The 13,996-nt window shown below is 38.0% G+C and overlaps 1 protein-coding gene and 1 long non-coding RNA gene across 10 annotated transcripts in view; one reads left to right on the top strand and one right to left on the bottom strand.

Moving 5' to 3' along the window:
• Nucleotides 1-13,996, top strand: part of LOC147833695 (uncharacterized) — a 185,009-nt gene that overhangs the window by 120,835 nt on the left and 50,178 nt on the right. The window lies entirely within an intron of this gene.
• Nucleotides 7,203-12,385, bottom strand: LOC141377858 (uncharacterized). The gene is made up of 3 exons (XR_015509590.1): nucleotides 11,583-12,385; nucleotides 11,338-11,459; nucleotides 7,203-7,583 (listed from the first exon to the last, which is right to left on the bottom strand). It is a non-coding gene; the product is annotated as an uncharacterized LOC141377858 (long non-coding RNA).

Genomic DNA, 13,996 nt, shown 5'->3' with positions numbered 1-13,996 from the left:
AATGCTCAGATAGACAGAAGATAAATATTGTTTGGGAGATTATAAATACTGCATTTTTGCTTATGTACAATTTACTGTATTTTCATTGTACATACCTGACTAGCAAAAAAAAAAGAACAGTTGAAGTCAGAATTTTTTTTCTTTTTTAAATATTTAATTTTTAACAGAGCAAAAAAAAAATTTCACAGTACTTCCGATAATATTTTTTTCTTCTGGAGAAAGTCTTATTTGCTTTATTTTGGCTAGAATAAAAGCAGTTTTAAATTTTTTTAAAAACATTTTAAGGTCAATATTTTTAGCCCCACTCAAGCTATATTTGTTTTTGATAGTCTACAAAACAAACCATTGTTATACAATAACTTGCCTAATTGCCTATAACCTAATCTAGTTAAGCCTTTAAATGTCACTTTAAGCTGTATAGAAGTGTCTTGAAAAATATCTAGTAAAATATTAAGTACTGTCATCATGGCAAAGATAAAATAAATGAGTTATTAGACACAAGTTATTAAAACTATTATATTTAGATAGAAAAAGGGCTAATAATTCTGACTTCAACTGTATATTATATAATATGTGTATGTTTCTTCATTAACCTCACTAATAATTTAAAAAGTAACACATTGAATTACACGAAATTTCCTGGATATTTTTTCAATTGCGTAATTGTGTAAAAAAGTGATCCTGAGAATTCAATTGTTTAAAATAATATAATATATTAGAAAGATGTGAATCCAGGCCTTTATTGCTATAGTGAGTTGTATAGTACAGTATATGCAATATAATTTTCTACAATATGCTCAATGTTATATCATTAAAACACATTTAAAGTAAGTTCAGCTCTATTTTGATAGAAAAATATCCCATATCGCAGAGTATTTCATTTCTCTGTTTGTATTGCAGGCTTATTATACATCACAAATTTGACAAAATAAATATATAAATAACAGAACTCCACCATATCATCACCTTAAAGCTAGACCATGAAGAGCAACTTGGAAAAACATTATGTCTCATCCCGCTGTCCCTGTTTTCCTTCTTGCAGTCTTAGTCTTTAACCACCTGCCATAAATAAGAATGAATTAAAAATGAATACCATGCAGAATGAGAGCCATTGATCTCGCCGTAAGGAGCCCGCACTTGCCTGTTTCCTTGATTGTCACACTTAGTGTGAATTATGTGGAACATGTGTTGAATTTATAAGATAACGGGCTGGAACCAGATTGCTCTAGACGCCATTAGAAGTGAGTGTGATAGACGCTTTGACAGACAGGATGAATGTTGCCCCCTCTTCCATTCCTGTCCTGTGCTTTTTCTTTTCTTTTTTTCTTTTTTTTTTTTGATAAATTTTGAGGAGGCAACCATTTGAATTGAAAACATAAGGGTTCGACTTTTTATATATATATTTCGAAGTACTTTATATATATTTATTGATGTAACACTGGACCACAAAACCAGTCATGGGGTCAATGTTTGGAAGTAGATAATCTTTCCATTGATTTATGGTGTGTTAGGATAAGACAATATTTGGTTAAAATACAATTATTTGAAAACAGTCTTAATCTGAAGGTTCCAAAAAAATCTAAATATTGAAAAAATCCTATTTAAAGTTCTCCAAATGAAGTGCTTAGCAATGTACATTACTAATCAGAAATGCACTTACTGTTGGACATTTTTAGTGCCTATAGAAAAATCATCACACCCTGTGAAAATCTATACCTTTACTCACATTACACCTTGCTTTTGAAAGAAATCCGGCAAAAATTTGTAGAAAGGCACAGGTAAGAAGAAGGCTGCAATAACATTTCAAAGGCCGGAAAACTTGTTTGAATTGTGATTTTATTTCAGGCCGTATGACAAATAAAGTAATTATTTCAAAGAGCTATAATGATTTCCTTTGATAAATATCCTCATGGAACATTATCGTTACTTTTACTTTTGATTATTGACAAAAGAAAAATAAATCATAGACTCTGATATACTCATGTCCAGGGTCACATATATAAACATATGCCAGGATCAACCATGTTGTGACTACATTAGCATCTGCTATAATGCTGCTTATATTGTTTGGAATTATTTTGACATGGAATTAGGACATTGTAACAAAGAACTGTTTTGCATATTTTTACAGTACATGCACCACCAAGTATCAGTTTGGAAATTTGACAGTAGTACATCTAAAAGCACAATAGGATGCGTTAAATTCATGGTGTCATAAATCGTAATGCAGTGAGTTGGATGTAGATGAATGGCACCCCAAAGTATTGTCATGAGTGGTAAACTTTAAAGTTTCTGAGTGGGGGCTTGTCACTGAGAAAGGATGAGTCGATGCATGCAACAAAAGCAGTGACATTGCAGGCTTTATATTTACACACACATACACACACACACATCTTAAATGTGTATGTGGTACATCTTAAAGTATTTTTAAAATAATAAAAAATGCAAAACACATCTGATTACGACATCAGCTCGAAAGTATGAATGCCCTAGGAGGCCTTGAATGCCGCAGTAAGTTGCATTTGAAAGCTTGAAAATGAAACATCATCTGAAAGTTGCACTTAGTGGTCATTTTGTGTGCAAATGTACTGTTCATTTTGACCAACTTTTTCTATTTCTGATGTCACTTCTAGCAAGAAGTTAGTATTCTAGTGATTACATTTTTCCTCAGGTTTCACCAAAGCTCTCTCACTGCTGTTGTATATTTGCTCTTGCTGGAAATATGAGGTGCCTCTGTTCACAGACTTTGCCTTCAAAGTCACCGACACTGCCATTCAGTGCACTTTTAATTTAGACTATTTCTATACAGTGCTCAGCATAATTGAGTACACCTCATTTTGAAAATGAATATTGTTATGTATTTCTCAGTGAATATCTGCAATGTATTTTGGTGCATTTAAACAAAACAGATTTATCAAACAGATATATTTATTGAAATAAGATTTTAGTTACCAAGCATATTTAGAAATTTAAAGATAATACATTTAAACTCAAGCTAAATATTACAGAGTACAAAATTTTAACAAAATTTTTAAATTCTTTTGCTTTTCTTGATTTTTCTTCTTTTTAAAATTTGTCCTTAATATTTTAGGTTAGTTTATGGACCGTTTTTGTAAGTTATTTTGTTAGATAAGCTCCAGATTTGGCTTCAGTACTGACTAATTTAATGTATATGCACGAATATAATATTGTATAGCTTCCAATTAAGAATATGTATTTGAAAGATAGATTTGTCAGGGGTGTACTTATATATGCTGAGCACAGTATATAAGACCATTATTATAATTAAGCTGTTTACTTCATGGGAATGTCAAAATAGATATCTATTATGTGGGCCTTTTTTAAGTTTGTCTATCTTTGTGAAGATATTTTGTGCATTAACCAAAAATACCTGTGCACACATTAGTGTAAATTGCTCAAACCCCTATTTCAGGCAATACTGGTGGGTGTCTGGGAACAACGTCTATAAATGAAGCACACAGCAATGGCGTGGAAAATGACAGATGACTCTCCAGTGAATAACAAAAGATCTGTGTGATTTTCTCATTTACAGTGTTTAAATTTCTGAAAACCGAAAGCAGGATCTTCTTGGTCATCCTGGTCTCAATTTGTGGTCCACACCTCAATTGCATTTGTTAGCTAGTAGCAGGCTGTGTACGCATTTGTGTTTAAAGGTTGATTTGTGACACGAGCATGCAGCTCTTTTGTCTAGTTTGAAGGGGGAATCATACATTTGTATTTGAATGTCTCCACACCCTCTTTGCCTCCCCACCCGCTACCCCCCAAAAACACTATTACTGACTCAATCTTCCTATGGGAAAACAAACTTTATAAAATTCTCCATAACCCACCAAGCGGAACCTATTTTCCTCCCGATGCAATTAACTGCACCAACATTTACAATAATATGATTACAGCCACTTTGGAAAAAGTCAGAGAGGGTGGGAGAACGAATATTAGGTATCAGCAAGGGGTTGATCGTGATGGTCGTATTTTCAGGAGACTTGCATTTTCTTTGAGCAAATAAAGAGCCACTAAATTCTCCTTAGGCAGTAAAACCCAATGCAGTGGAACCACGATAACAAACACACCAGCCACTTTTCCTCTCTCACCAGTTTCTTTTTTTCCTTCGTTGCTCTCGATCCGGGTTCTTCTCTCTTCCTACCTCCCTCAATTAATTAAGCCTTTCACGGGCATGTAATTAGGAACATTACCAAGTCATAAAATTGCCACCAGCCACTAAATTATGTGCAGGCCCACAGCAATTTGTTAGTAATTCCGTTCTTCAAGACATTGACACCATGGGGTCCAAAATGTCTTCAGGTGTGCCACAGTGCTTTGAGAGTTTTATGTATATTATGATCAGAAAAAGCCAATGAAAATTTTCAAGATCCTTATTCTGTTGAACAGAATAAGACAGACTTACTTACAGATTTTTTGGATTTTTTTAGACTATCTGAAAGGTATGTGAATCTAGATAAATTTCATTACATTATCTCCTAAATTGGATTTTAAGACTCAGCATTTTTCATATTAGCCAGTCATCAGATTTACAATAGAAATGAAGGAAATGGGAATTTGCACAACCTAAGCCACCTTTTTTTTTTTATCTGTACAGCGACTCTTCCAATTTCATGTCTCTGGTAAACAACCCTTTCCAATGAGGCTTGAGAACCGGAGGACATTGAGCGGCCCTATTGTGCTCCGTGCTCATAAAGGATTACAGAGAGAAGAAAGTGACAAATCCAAGCCTCATTCTCAGTCTGATGATCCTGCTTCCACCACATTGGACATAGACACTGAGGCAGGGGGTGGTGAGGTCGGACCGGGAAGAAAAGGAGCACTATTGAGTTTGTTTGAGCTGCACATGGCATGAAAAGGTTAAAGGCATCAGTAGAGTAAAGCGCTGGGGTGATTGTAACACAAGAACCTAATCATAGGCTCTATCAGCTGAGCCATCCCTGACCCTGTCATAACCATATTCCATTGTTTCTGTTTACAGGCCAGGCGAGGGAAAGCAAGCGGTGAAAAAACCCAAAGGCTGGCAATATTGATTCTTGTCCCCTCATATTGAAACCAGATATTGATTTTCTTTCTTTTTTTTAAATAGGAAAAAGTGCATTGTTCAAATGAAAGAGATTTCTTTTGGGATTTGGCAAGAGAGGAGCTGAAATGAGCATCCTTTGGAACATAGTCTCTTGCGGATTTGGTACAGGAGCTGGTAATTGAATCCAGCAAATGGGCTCATGCATTTGGTGTGAGAGTTTTTGGCCAGGGAAAGGGAAATATGCTAACCTCTGACAAAGAGGATTTATTCTCTTCCCCTATCATATTTAGCCTTAATAGCCTTGATTTTTTTGTATTAGTCAAGAATGATGGAGTAAATGATATGACTCTGTAATGGTTATGACATCACAGTATGTGTTACCCTGATCACGGTGGCTTCCTCCCATCACTGTCTCTTGATTAGCCCGTCAACATTCGCCAGCATCTATTTCACATTCAGGGGGCGTTCGCTCGTCTCCCACTCAATTTGCAATTAAGACAAAATTTAGACCACTGAAGCCTGAAGGCAGGTGGGTGTCCTCAAAGCATGTTGCTTAGCAACTGTCATAGAGCAAGGCCTGGCACCTGTGCAGCAGGGGGCAGCATGGAGAAGAAGCGGGGGACGGGGTAAAGCCTCCATCGTGGACATGTCTGAGAGGCTGAGATATAGGAGTCAGACTCAGACTTAGGGAGCATGGGGGGAGGAAAGCTTATCTTAGACAGCCATGGTTGAGTGGTAGCAGTCAGACAGACAGAGCTCACGGCTGGAGCCCCACCTCTTCTCGAGGCACTCAGGTCAGGGCCAAAGGGGACTATAGCCCCAGCCCTGACACGGGTCCGACACTGTTATCCCCTCATCTCCTGGGAGCAGTATCAGTGTGAATTTGCAATATGTGCAATGTGTGGGGAAAGGGACAGGGGGCACTGATGCTATCACTGGCTCTGACTGTGAATGTTGAGTCCCGGGGGACTGCCTGGTCTGGAACTGATCAAACCTTCTCAGGTCTCTGAAGAGAAAAACAGTGATTTTCATACAGTATCCATCATCGCCAAAAGGCATTCTGACTGATGGACTTCTGCATTAAACGATCATATATGTTATCACATACACCTATTATGTTTCTACTATCATGTACAGCAGAGGTGGGAACTCCAGTCCCGAAGGGCCAATATCTTTCAGAGTTTAGCTCCATCTTTTACTTACTCGGATCCTATGCTTACTCTAAAAATTCCTTACACTTTTTTAGCACTTTTCTGGACACTTAAAGCGCTTTAAACTTTTTTGGGGGGAATCTCCTTATCCACCAGTGGTGTGCAGCATCCACTTGGATGGCGTGGCGGCAACCATATTGTGTCAGACCGCACACCACACACCAGCTGATAAGAGACATGATGAAGGAAAGTATGATATGGGGGTGGTTAGAAGGCCAAGATGGACAGAGACCAGTGAGCAAATGTGGCCAGGATGCCCCTACTCCCTACTCTTTTTTTCTAAGTACATCCTAGGATTTTTAATGACCACAGAGAGTCAGGACCTCGGTTTAACATCTCTACCAAAAGACCCTAGACACCCACTGTCTTCGCAGCTTTGATCTAACCTTGATAAAAACTCTGTAGTGTTCCTGATCACCAGATTACCTTGTTCTGGTGTGATTGATTTGAACTGAAGAAAAACTCTGCAACAGAATGGCTCACCCCTTATGTACAGTGTTGTTGAATATTACGTATATTAATACTGCAGGGCAGCACGGTGGCGGAGTGGGTAGCAAAATCGCCTCACAGCAAGAAGGTCGCTGGTTCGAGCCTCGGCTGGTACAGTTTGCATGTTTTCCTTGTGTTTGCGTGAGTTTCCTCCAGGTGCTCTGGTTTCCCCCACAAGTCCAAAGACATGCGGTACAGGTAAATTGGGTAGGCTACATTTACCGTAATGTATGTGTGTGAATCGGTGTGTGTGGATGTTTCCCAGTGATGGATTGCAGCTGAAAGGGCATCCGCTGCAATAAAAATATACTGGATATGTTGGCAGTTCATTCTGCTGTAGCGACCCCAAATTAATAAATGGACTAAGCTGAAAAGAAAATGAATAAATGAATGAATAATACTGCATTCCACATTATGAATCAATACTGTTCCTTTACAGAAAGTAATAATGAAAGTGGTGTTCAATTATTTACTGATATTCTTTAACTTTTGCCTCCTCTAAAGTTAAAGTGCAATTTTTGATGCGTTTAAAGTTATTATAATTTTTTTACAATGAATGTTTAGAACATTATGTATATACAGTATGTATGAACATGTACTGTAGCTAGTTGTCTTCTCTTTTCCTTTATGACTATGGTGTAGTTGTTGTTCATACTGTTGTCCTGTGGCGTTGTCTGGGACAACTGTAATTGGCACAGGAGATGAGTGCTGTGTTGCTCACGCCACGCAGTCCTGACAGGAAGGTTGACTCCAGGCCACTGGCCTTTATTTCCTTCATGTCTTTCTGCTTCGCTCCACTACCTGCCCACATTTCCGCTGTGGCCCAGGAGCGACACCTAGACATAGAGAAAAAGGGGAAAGAAAGGGAGAGTGAAACTAAGATGTGCCATGAGTCTTGTAAAAAGTCATCATATCATTTAGATTATGGGAATGTGAACCTGGGTGAATAAAGTCCTAGGTGTTGATTGAGCGTTTGTGATCATGATGCTCTGCATGTTACACGTAATAGCATGGGCAATGACAGGCAATTTCAAAACACCTCCAGGTGGCATAGATCCTCATTTATACCTCATGCCTTCGCAGAGTCATTAGGTCACACTCCAGACAAGCTTTCCAGAATCTGCTTTTTATTGTAGCCCCTCAAAATGGCACTGTTTGGAATAGTTTGCAAGCTGTTGTAACACAAACTGTTGTCGCCCGGCACACATCAGCCAATGTATTTGCATGTGCTTGGATGCTGGGAACAGCAAATTGACTGAGCAAATAGCCATATTACCACACAGTGGGGGGAGTCATGTTGTATTCCGCAAACAATGGAGAGTGTTCGCAATGGTCCTCATGTGGAGAGGCACATGCATTATGAACACTTGGAGATGTGAAAAGCAGAGATCCAGTAATAATATGCACTCGTGACACAAATTGAAGAACAAATATCTATGGAGGACTCTGCTGTGGTCGAGTGGCTGTGCAAAGAACCATTATGAGCTGTGGAACTGGTCAAGTAAAGACATATATTATAAATGAAGCTTGTGCCAGGATGGTTCCATGGCAGGGAAAATCACAGTGGAGCGCTGAATAGTTCTGTGGATGTTTTGAGGTGGAGGTTTAGGTAAAATCTGTCTATAGTTCTGTCTACTGCTCTATCAATCAGTTATTCAATCCATCCATGTTTCATCTGTCATTCTGTCCATCATTCTATCATTCTGCCCAACAATTCATCCATTATTGTTCTATCTACCATTCTGGACATCTATCCATTTATTCATCCTTGTGTTTTTCTAACATTCTATTGTTCTATCAATCATTAAATCCATCCATTCATCAAACCTTTTCTCTCAATCCATGCTCATTCTGAAAATGTACCGCTAAATACATTTCTGGAGAGCGCCAAATGCATGCTAGGAGCTATGTTTTTTGCAGTTTTTATTTTTGCGAATCAGCTGCTGTGTACGCTGTTTGAGATCTCAAATTTATTTTGTGAGTGCCATTTGCGCCTGCTACTCTCGCGTAAATCCGTCTGTAAAAGGCCACTCGGTTTGCGTAAAAGGCCACTGTTGACTGACTGACTGATTCACTGACTCACCCTCCTCCTTCCCTAAACCCAATCTATAGTGTTTTTTCAAAACCACCAATTGAACCGCCCACTTTCCCTAAACCCAACTGACCGTTTTAAAAAGCAATTCAGAAAAATAATTGTTGTGGTCAACTCCTCTCTGTGTCTCAAGTCCATCAATGTACATGGCAAGCTAACTGGACAAACTGTTAGCAGTTGGAAAGCCGTCCACACGAAAGTAAGCAGTCAGCTGGTAAGCTTGAAAAGGAAAAGCATTATACCGCCTCGTAGCACCCATTGTAAAGACATACTTCTGGCTACATAATTTGTGATCTCTAGAAATGAATATAGGGCTATGTTTTCAGAATGAGCCTATGTTAGTTTCTCTTTTTATATTTGCTTCTTTGTGCTTTTACTAAACTACTGACCTACCTAACTATTCTATTTGAATTAAAAATTATTCATGCTAATATTTTGTGATTTATGAGTAGCCTATAGACGAAAAACAGGAGTGCTAGCATTTACACCGAGGGAATGACATCAGATGTGATACAGTTTGTTGGTTTATTAGAAAAAAAGTTATAATGATTACATATATATATATATATATATATATATATATATATATATATATATATATATATATATATATATATATATATATATATATATATATATATATATATATATATATTATTTACATAATGCTTTCAGCATATTATAACAGCTTGTCATCCAGTGATTAGCACAGTTATTCAGCAAAATTAATGTTAAAGTGAGTGCCGTTCGCCTGACAGGTCCATTTGTGATAACACCCTCCCAATGGATAATGGATAAGATGAAATGGCCATGCACCCAGCCTGAAATATACAACTATTTCATTGAAACATTGAACTGTTTTTACAAAAAAGAAGTTAAAGGCCTAGAAGTCTTTGGATGTCAACAATTTTGTTCTGTATTGTCATGTGCAAGAAATAATGTTCCATGATTACCAAATTCAAAACTTTGTAGTGCTAAAAACCGAGGTTCAGCCTAGCCAAAGACAAGGAAAGAAGATGGAACTGTACAAAGTCTGGGTAATCATCAACAGGCAAAACTACTGCATTCTGACAGCAAACTGCACCTGTACGGCAGAGTATGTGAACTGAGATTTCTACATTTCTTTCTAAGCAATTAATTAAGCATATTATCAGATTTTGGTGTAATCATTGCTGCGATTAAAAACGAGTAATGTGTATGATTCAGCATAGCGTGAACTCACCTGATATAAAATGAGAACTGCAAAGTTGAGCATTTTTAATTAGGTCGTCACTCTATTCAGCTCCCTTTTAGCCAAAGACTTCTGCGATTGGCATTAAAAGCAGCGTGGTGTACGGTAAAAGTTAAGTTTTCTACTTTTGAATTTGACATCCTACCGCACAATATGACCTGTTTGCTACTGCAACTGGTCTTTTTTTGCAACTGGGAACCCATGTGACGTCATGTGTGATGTAGGTTAGTAATTCCTCTATAAACTTCTTTCAAAATGCTCAAACAGGCAATTTTTTATAAATATTTCCTCAGTCTGTTTTATAGTGGTGCTCCACTCTGGTAAGTAAGCTCACTTATCCAGCAAACGTGGAGCATGCATGGCTGATATCTGTGAATAATTCTGATTGAAGAACAATGAGTTCATTCGATTGGTTTGGTCAGTACACATCATTCACCAGATAGTGAGTTCTAATGGTTTGGGGACAGGCTCCAGTAAATGTGACCCGTCCCCCTTATGCTTAGCTCTCCATGTCTTAATGCACAGTGGCCGATATGCCCTGGTGTGGATGTCAATGCCATTGAAAGTCATAGTGGGAGAAGTCACTGTTGATTATGATATAATTCTGCTTGCCACAGTTTTATAAAGCCACCCCAGCAATGCCCTTCTAGCCGCAGGGGCCAAGCTGGGCCACGCAATGTGTATTAGAAAGTCCTCAATTTCACACATGCTTACTCTTGAGTGAGTTTCGCATAAAGGGATTAGGAGGGAGGAAGTGCAAGGGAAATGGGATGTTAGACACCCTGCTTAATGGACTGACGGGGCCCGGGCCAGTGTCCTTTCTATTTCCACCTCCCGTTCTCCCCCCTCCACCTCCACATCTCTGCTCTAGTGCACTGACACTCTAATCCATGCTGCTCACTCTCCATGTACATCCTGGGAAGAGGGAGGAGGGAAGACAAGGGCGGAGGGGCAAAGATATTTGTTAAACTCTCCAAACACTGCCAGTGCCACATGCTTTATCCTTTTTTATAAGCCTCTGTGAATTTGAACAAGCCAAGAACCTTCCCTCCCCCCTCTCCATTACTTGGCTTATATACATTTTGAAGCTTGTTTTATTGCTGGTTATTGCTCTTTGAGGTTGGGAGGGTCCATCCAGATCAATGGAGGAACCCTATCTTGGAAAAATAAACAAACAGACCAATGGTTAAAAGGACTTTGGTAAGGCAACGCTCGGATAACCGCTCGTTCAAACACTCAACGAAGGCTTTGATGAATGTGTTTTCACCTGATAAAGAGGGCCGTTTCTGGGAACTTCATAGTCGGGAGGTTGCTTCAGTCGTGCTCATAGACTTCTCCCGGTCGGTGAGCTGTGGGATGTGTCCTGGGAAAGGATCCGGATGAGGAACTCTGAGGGATAAATGTGAGTGTGAGACGACCCGCTCGCTGGGGCATCAGCAGCATGTCCTCCCATTCCCCTCACCCCTCCCTAAATCTTCCTCTTCTTGCTTGTCGCTCTTCCTCTCTCTTCACCTTTTTCTCATCTTCCTTCTCTGTCACTTCCATCTTGCTTTCCTCCTCTTCTTCCACTTTTCTCTTCTCTGATGTGGAGGGAGGTTAATCATGGCAAGGGGTCTTGACAAATTGTCTCCTCAGCCCAGTGGAGATTGAGCCACCTGTGTCCCTCGGTGTGAACTCACTGACATGAAACTCACAAACACACACAGATGTAAAAGTTTCAGTGGATAACAACACTTGTAATTAATGATTTAAAAACTTTAGTGGATGCATATTGCATTATGATGGTTCAACATGTGAAAAGAATTGCTGTTTTTTTATTATTATTTTTTACTTAAAGCAAGTATTCAGAAGTATTAGCAAACTTTATTATTATTATTATTTTTTTATTTAGGAAATGGATTGCATAACATTTTAATTTAAATATTAAATTTAATGGTTCCTTCGATTATTGAATTAAATTAAAAACAAAAAAAGAATTAATCTTGTACATGTTTTAGGCTTAAGTGGTAAGTGGTATAGTATGGTAAACAATACCATACAACTTTTTGGGTGATAGCATGACAAAAGGGTACAAAAAGCCGGAGCTAGACGCGCAGCTAAAGGCTATTGGTTCACAGAGAAACGTCACTAGCGTACACAAACTTTTTGAACTGATAATAATAGAGTGCGCATGATTATTGAAGTTCTTCTGACATCCGATACTTTCAGAAATGGAAAAACGTGAAAGTGAAGCATGAAAAAGCAAAGGAGAAGCCAGAAAAAAACAAAGGAACAAATGATTTTTTCAGCAATCTAAAGCATGAACAAACTGCGATGTTTAACTATTATCTTCGCCTTTTGGATTATTATGAACTCGGAATGACAGAATTCTTTTCTAATTGAGGTTATATGTGCTGCTGAAGATTAGAGATGCAGATGAGAGGTTTGCACTGACTGGGAGCTATATTTCATGTTGGTTTTAAACCCTAATAAGGATTAAATATATGCTGTCTATAGTCTTTCTGTAATTAGTAACATATCCTTGTCCTAGTGATTGGTTGTAGCTGGAAGGGCATCCGCTGCATAAAACGTGCTGGATAAGTTGGCGGTTCATTCCGCTGTGGCAACCCCGGATCAATAAAGGGACTAAGCCGAAAAGAAAATGATTGAATGAATGAATGAAAGAATGAAAGAATGAATGAATGAATGACTGAACGAACGAACGAACGAATGAATATATATGTGTATAAAGCACCTGTTTTGTGAGAAATGCTTCTCATATGATAAGTGAACAACCCATACTGCTTTACTTTGAGCGAGATTTAGGTAACACTTTATGTTGATGGTCCATTTGAGTATTAGTAGACTGTCTGCTTAATATCTGTTGATACTGCTCCTTCAACAGATATTTAAATGACTACAAAAAAAACTTAAGAAACTTATCTAATGAGAATTTGTTAGCATGTAGATGAGGCCGAGAATTCTTCGAGCGAGAATGACATCTACTAAAACTTTCTGTCGTACACAGGGGGGAAATTCTGTCGTTTTTTTTGCATAACACTTTGGAGGCCCTTTGTATCAAAAATGTTTTCTTACAAAAAAAGCAAACAAACAAAACATTTTTTGGCAGTATAATAGTAAATCAAAATACTAACAAATCAACTAAAATGTTAAAACTAAGTAGTAATACATGCTAAATGTATGGAGGGTGGATTGAACAGAGGAAGTTTGTTTCTGAAATGAGTATTTTCTACAGGCTCCGATGTGTATGTTCAGTAATTAAATTTTTATGGCATATAATATTTTTTATTGTCATTAATGCAAAATAACTGGATATTATCATAGGAGGCTGAGAAAAACAACATAGGCTCGTACTGAAAATGTAGCCCTATATACATTTCTGGGGTTTACTAATTATGTAGCCAGAATAATAAAAAAACACCAGAATCAATCAGTGCTTTAGAAAACACTATTGGTTGGGTTTAGGGAAGGAGGAAGTTGGGTTAGTTGATCGGTCAGTCAGTCAGTCAGTCAGTCGACAGCAGCCTCTGGTGGATTTACGCGAGGACAGGAGACGTGAATGGCACTCACCAGAGAAATCTGAGATCTGAAAAAGCATACACAGGATTCACGAAAACAAAAACTGCAAAAATTATAGCTCATGGGACATATTTGGTGCTCTCCAGAAATGCATATAGTGGTACGTTTTCAGAATGAGCCTGGTTGGAGAAAATTACACATATTTAAAGAAATGTTTAGATAGTTTTTGCAACTGAACTCTGATGACTTCTAAATATAGTTTGAACCTTGTAAATTATTGGAGCTAAAGTGGCTTGTAAAATAACAAGGCATATTTGCAACTTTTTTATATTTCATTATTTGGTCCCACTTTATATTAAGTGTCCTTAACTACTATGTACTTGCATCAAAAAAAATAAGTACAAGTT

The sequence above is a fragment of the Danio rerio genome, chromosome 15 (assembly GCF_052040795.2).
Source record: "Danio rerio strain M-AB ecotype USA chromosome 15, GRCz13ab, whole genome shotgun sequence".
NCBI classification, from domain to species: domain Eukaryota; kingdom Metazoa; phylum Chordata; class Actinopteri; order Cypriniformes; family Danionidae; genus Danio; species Danio rerio.
This window is presented reverse-complemented; position numbering and strand designations above follow the sequence as displayed.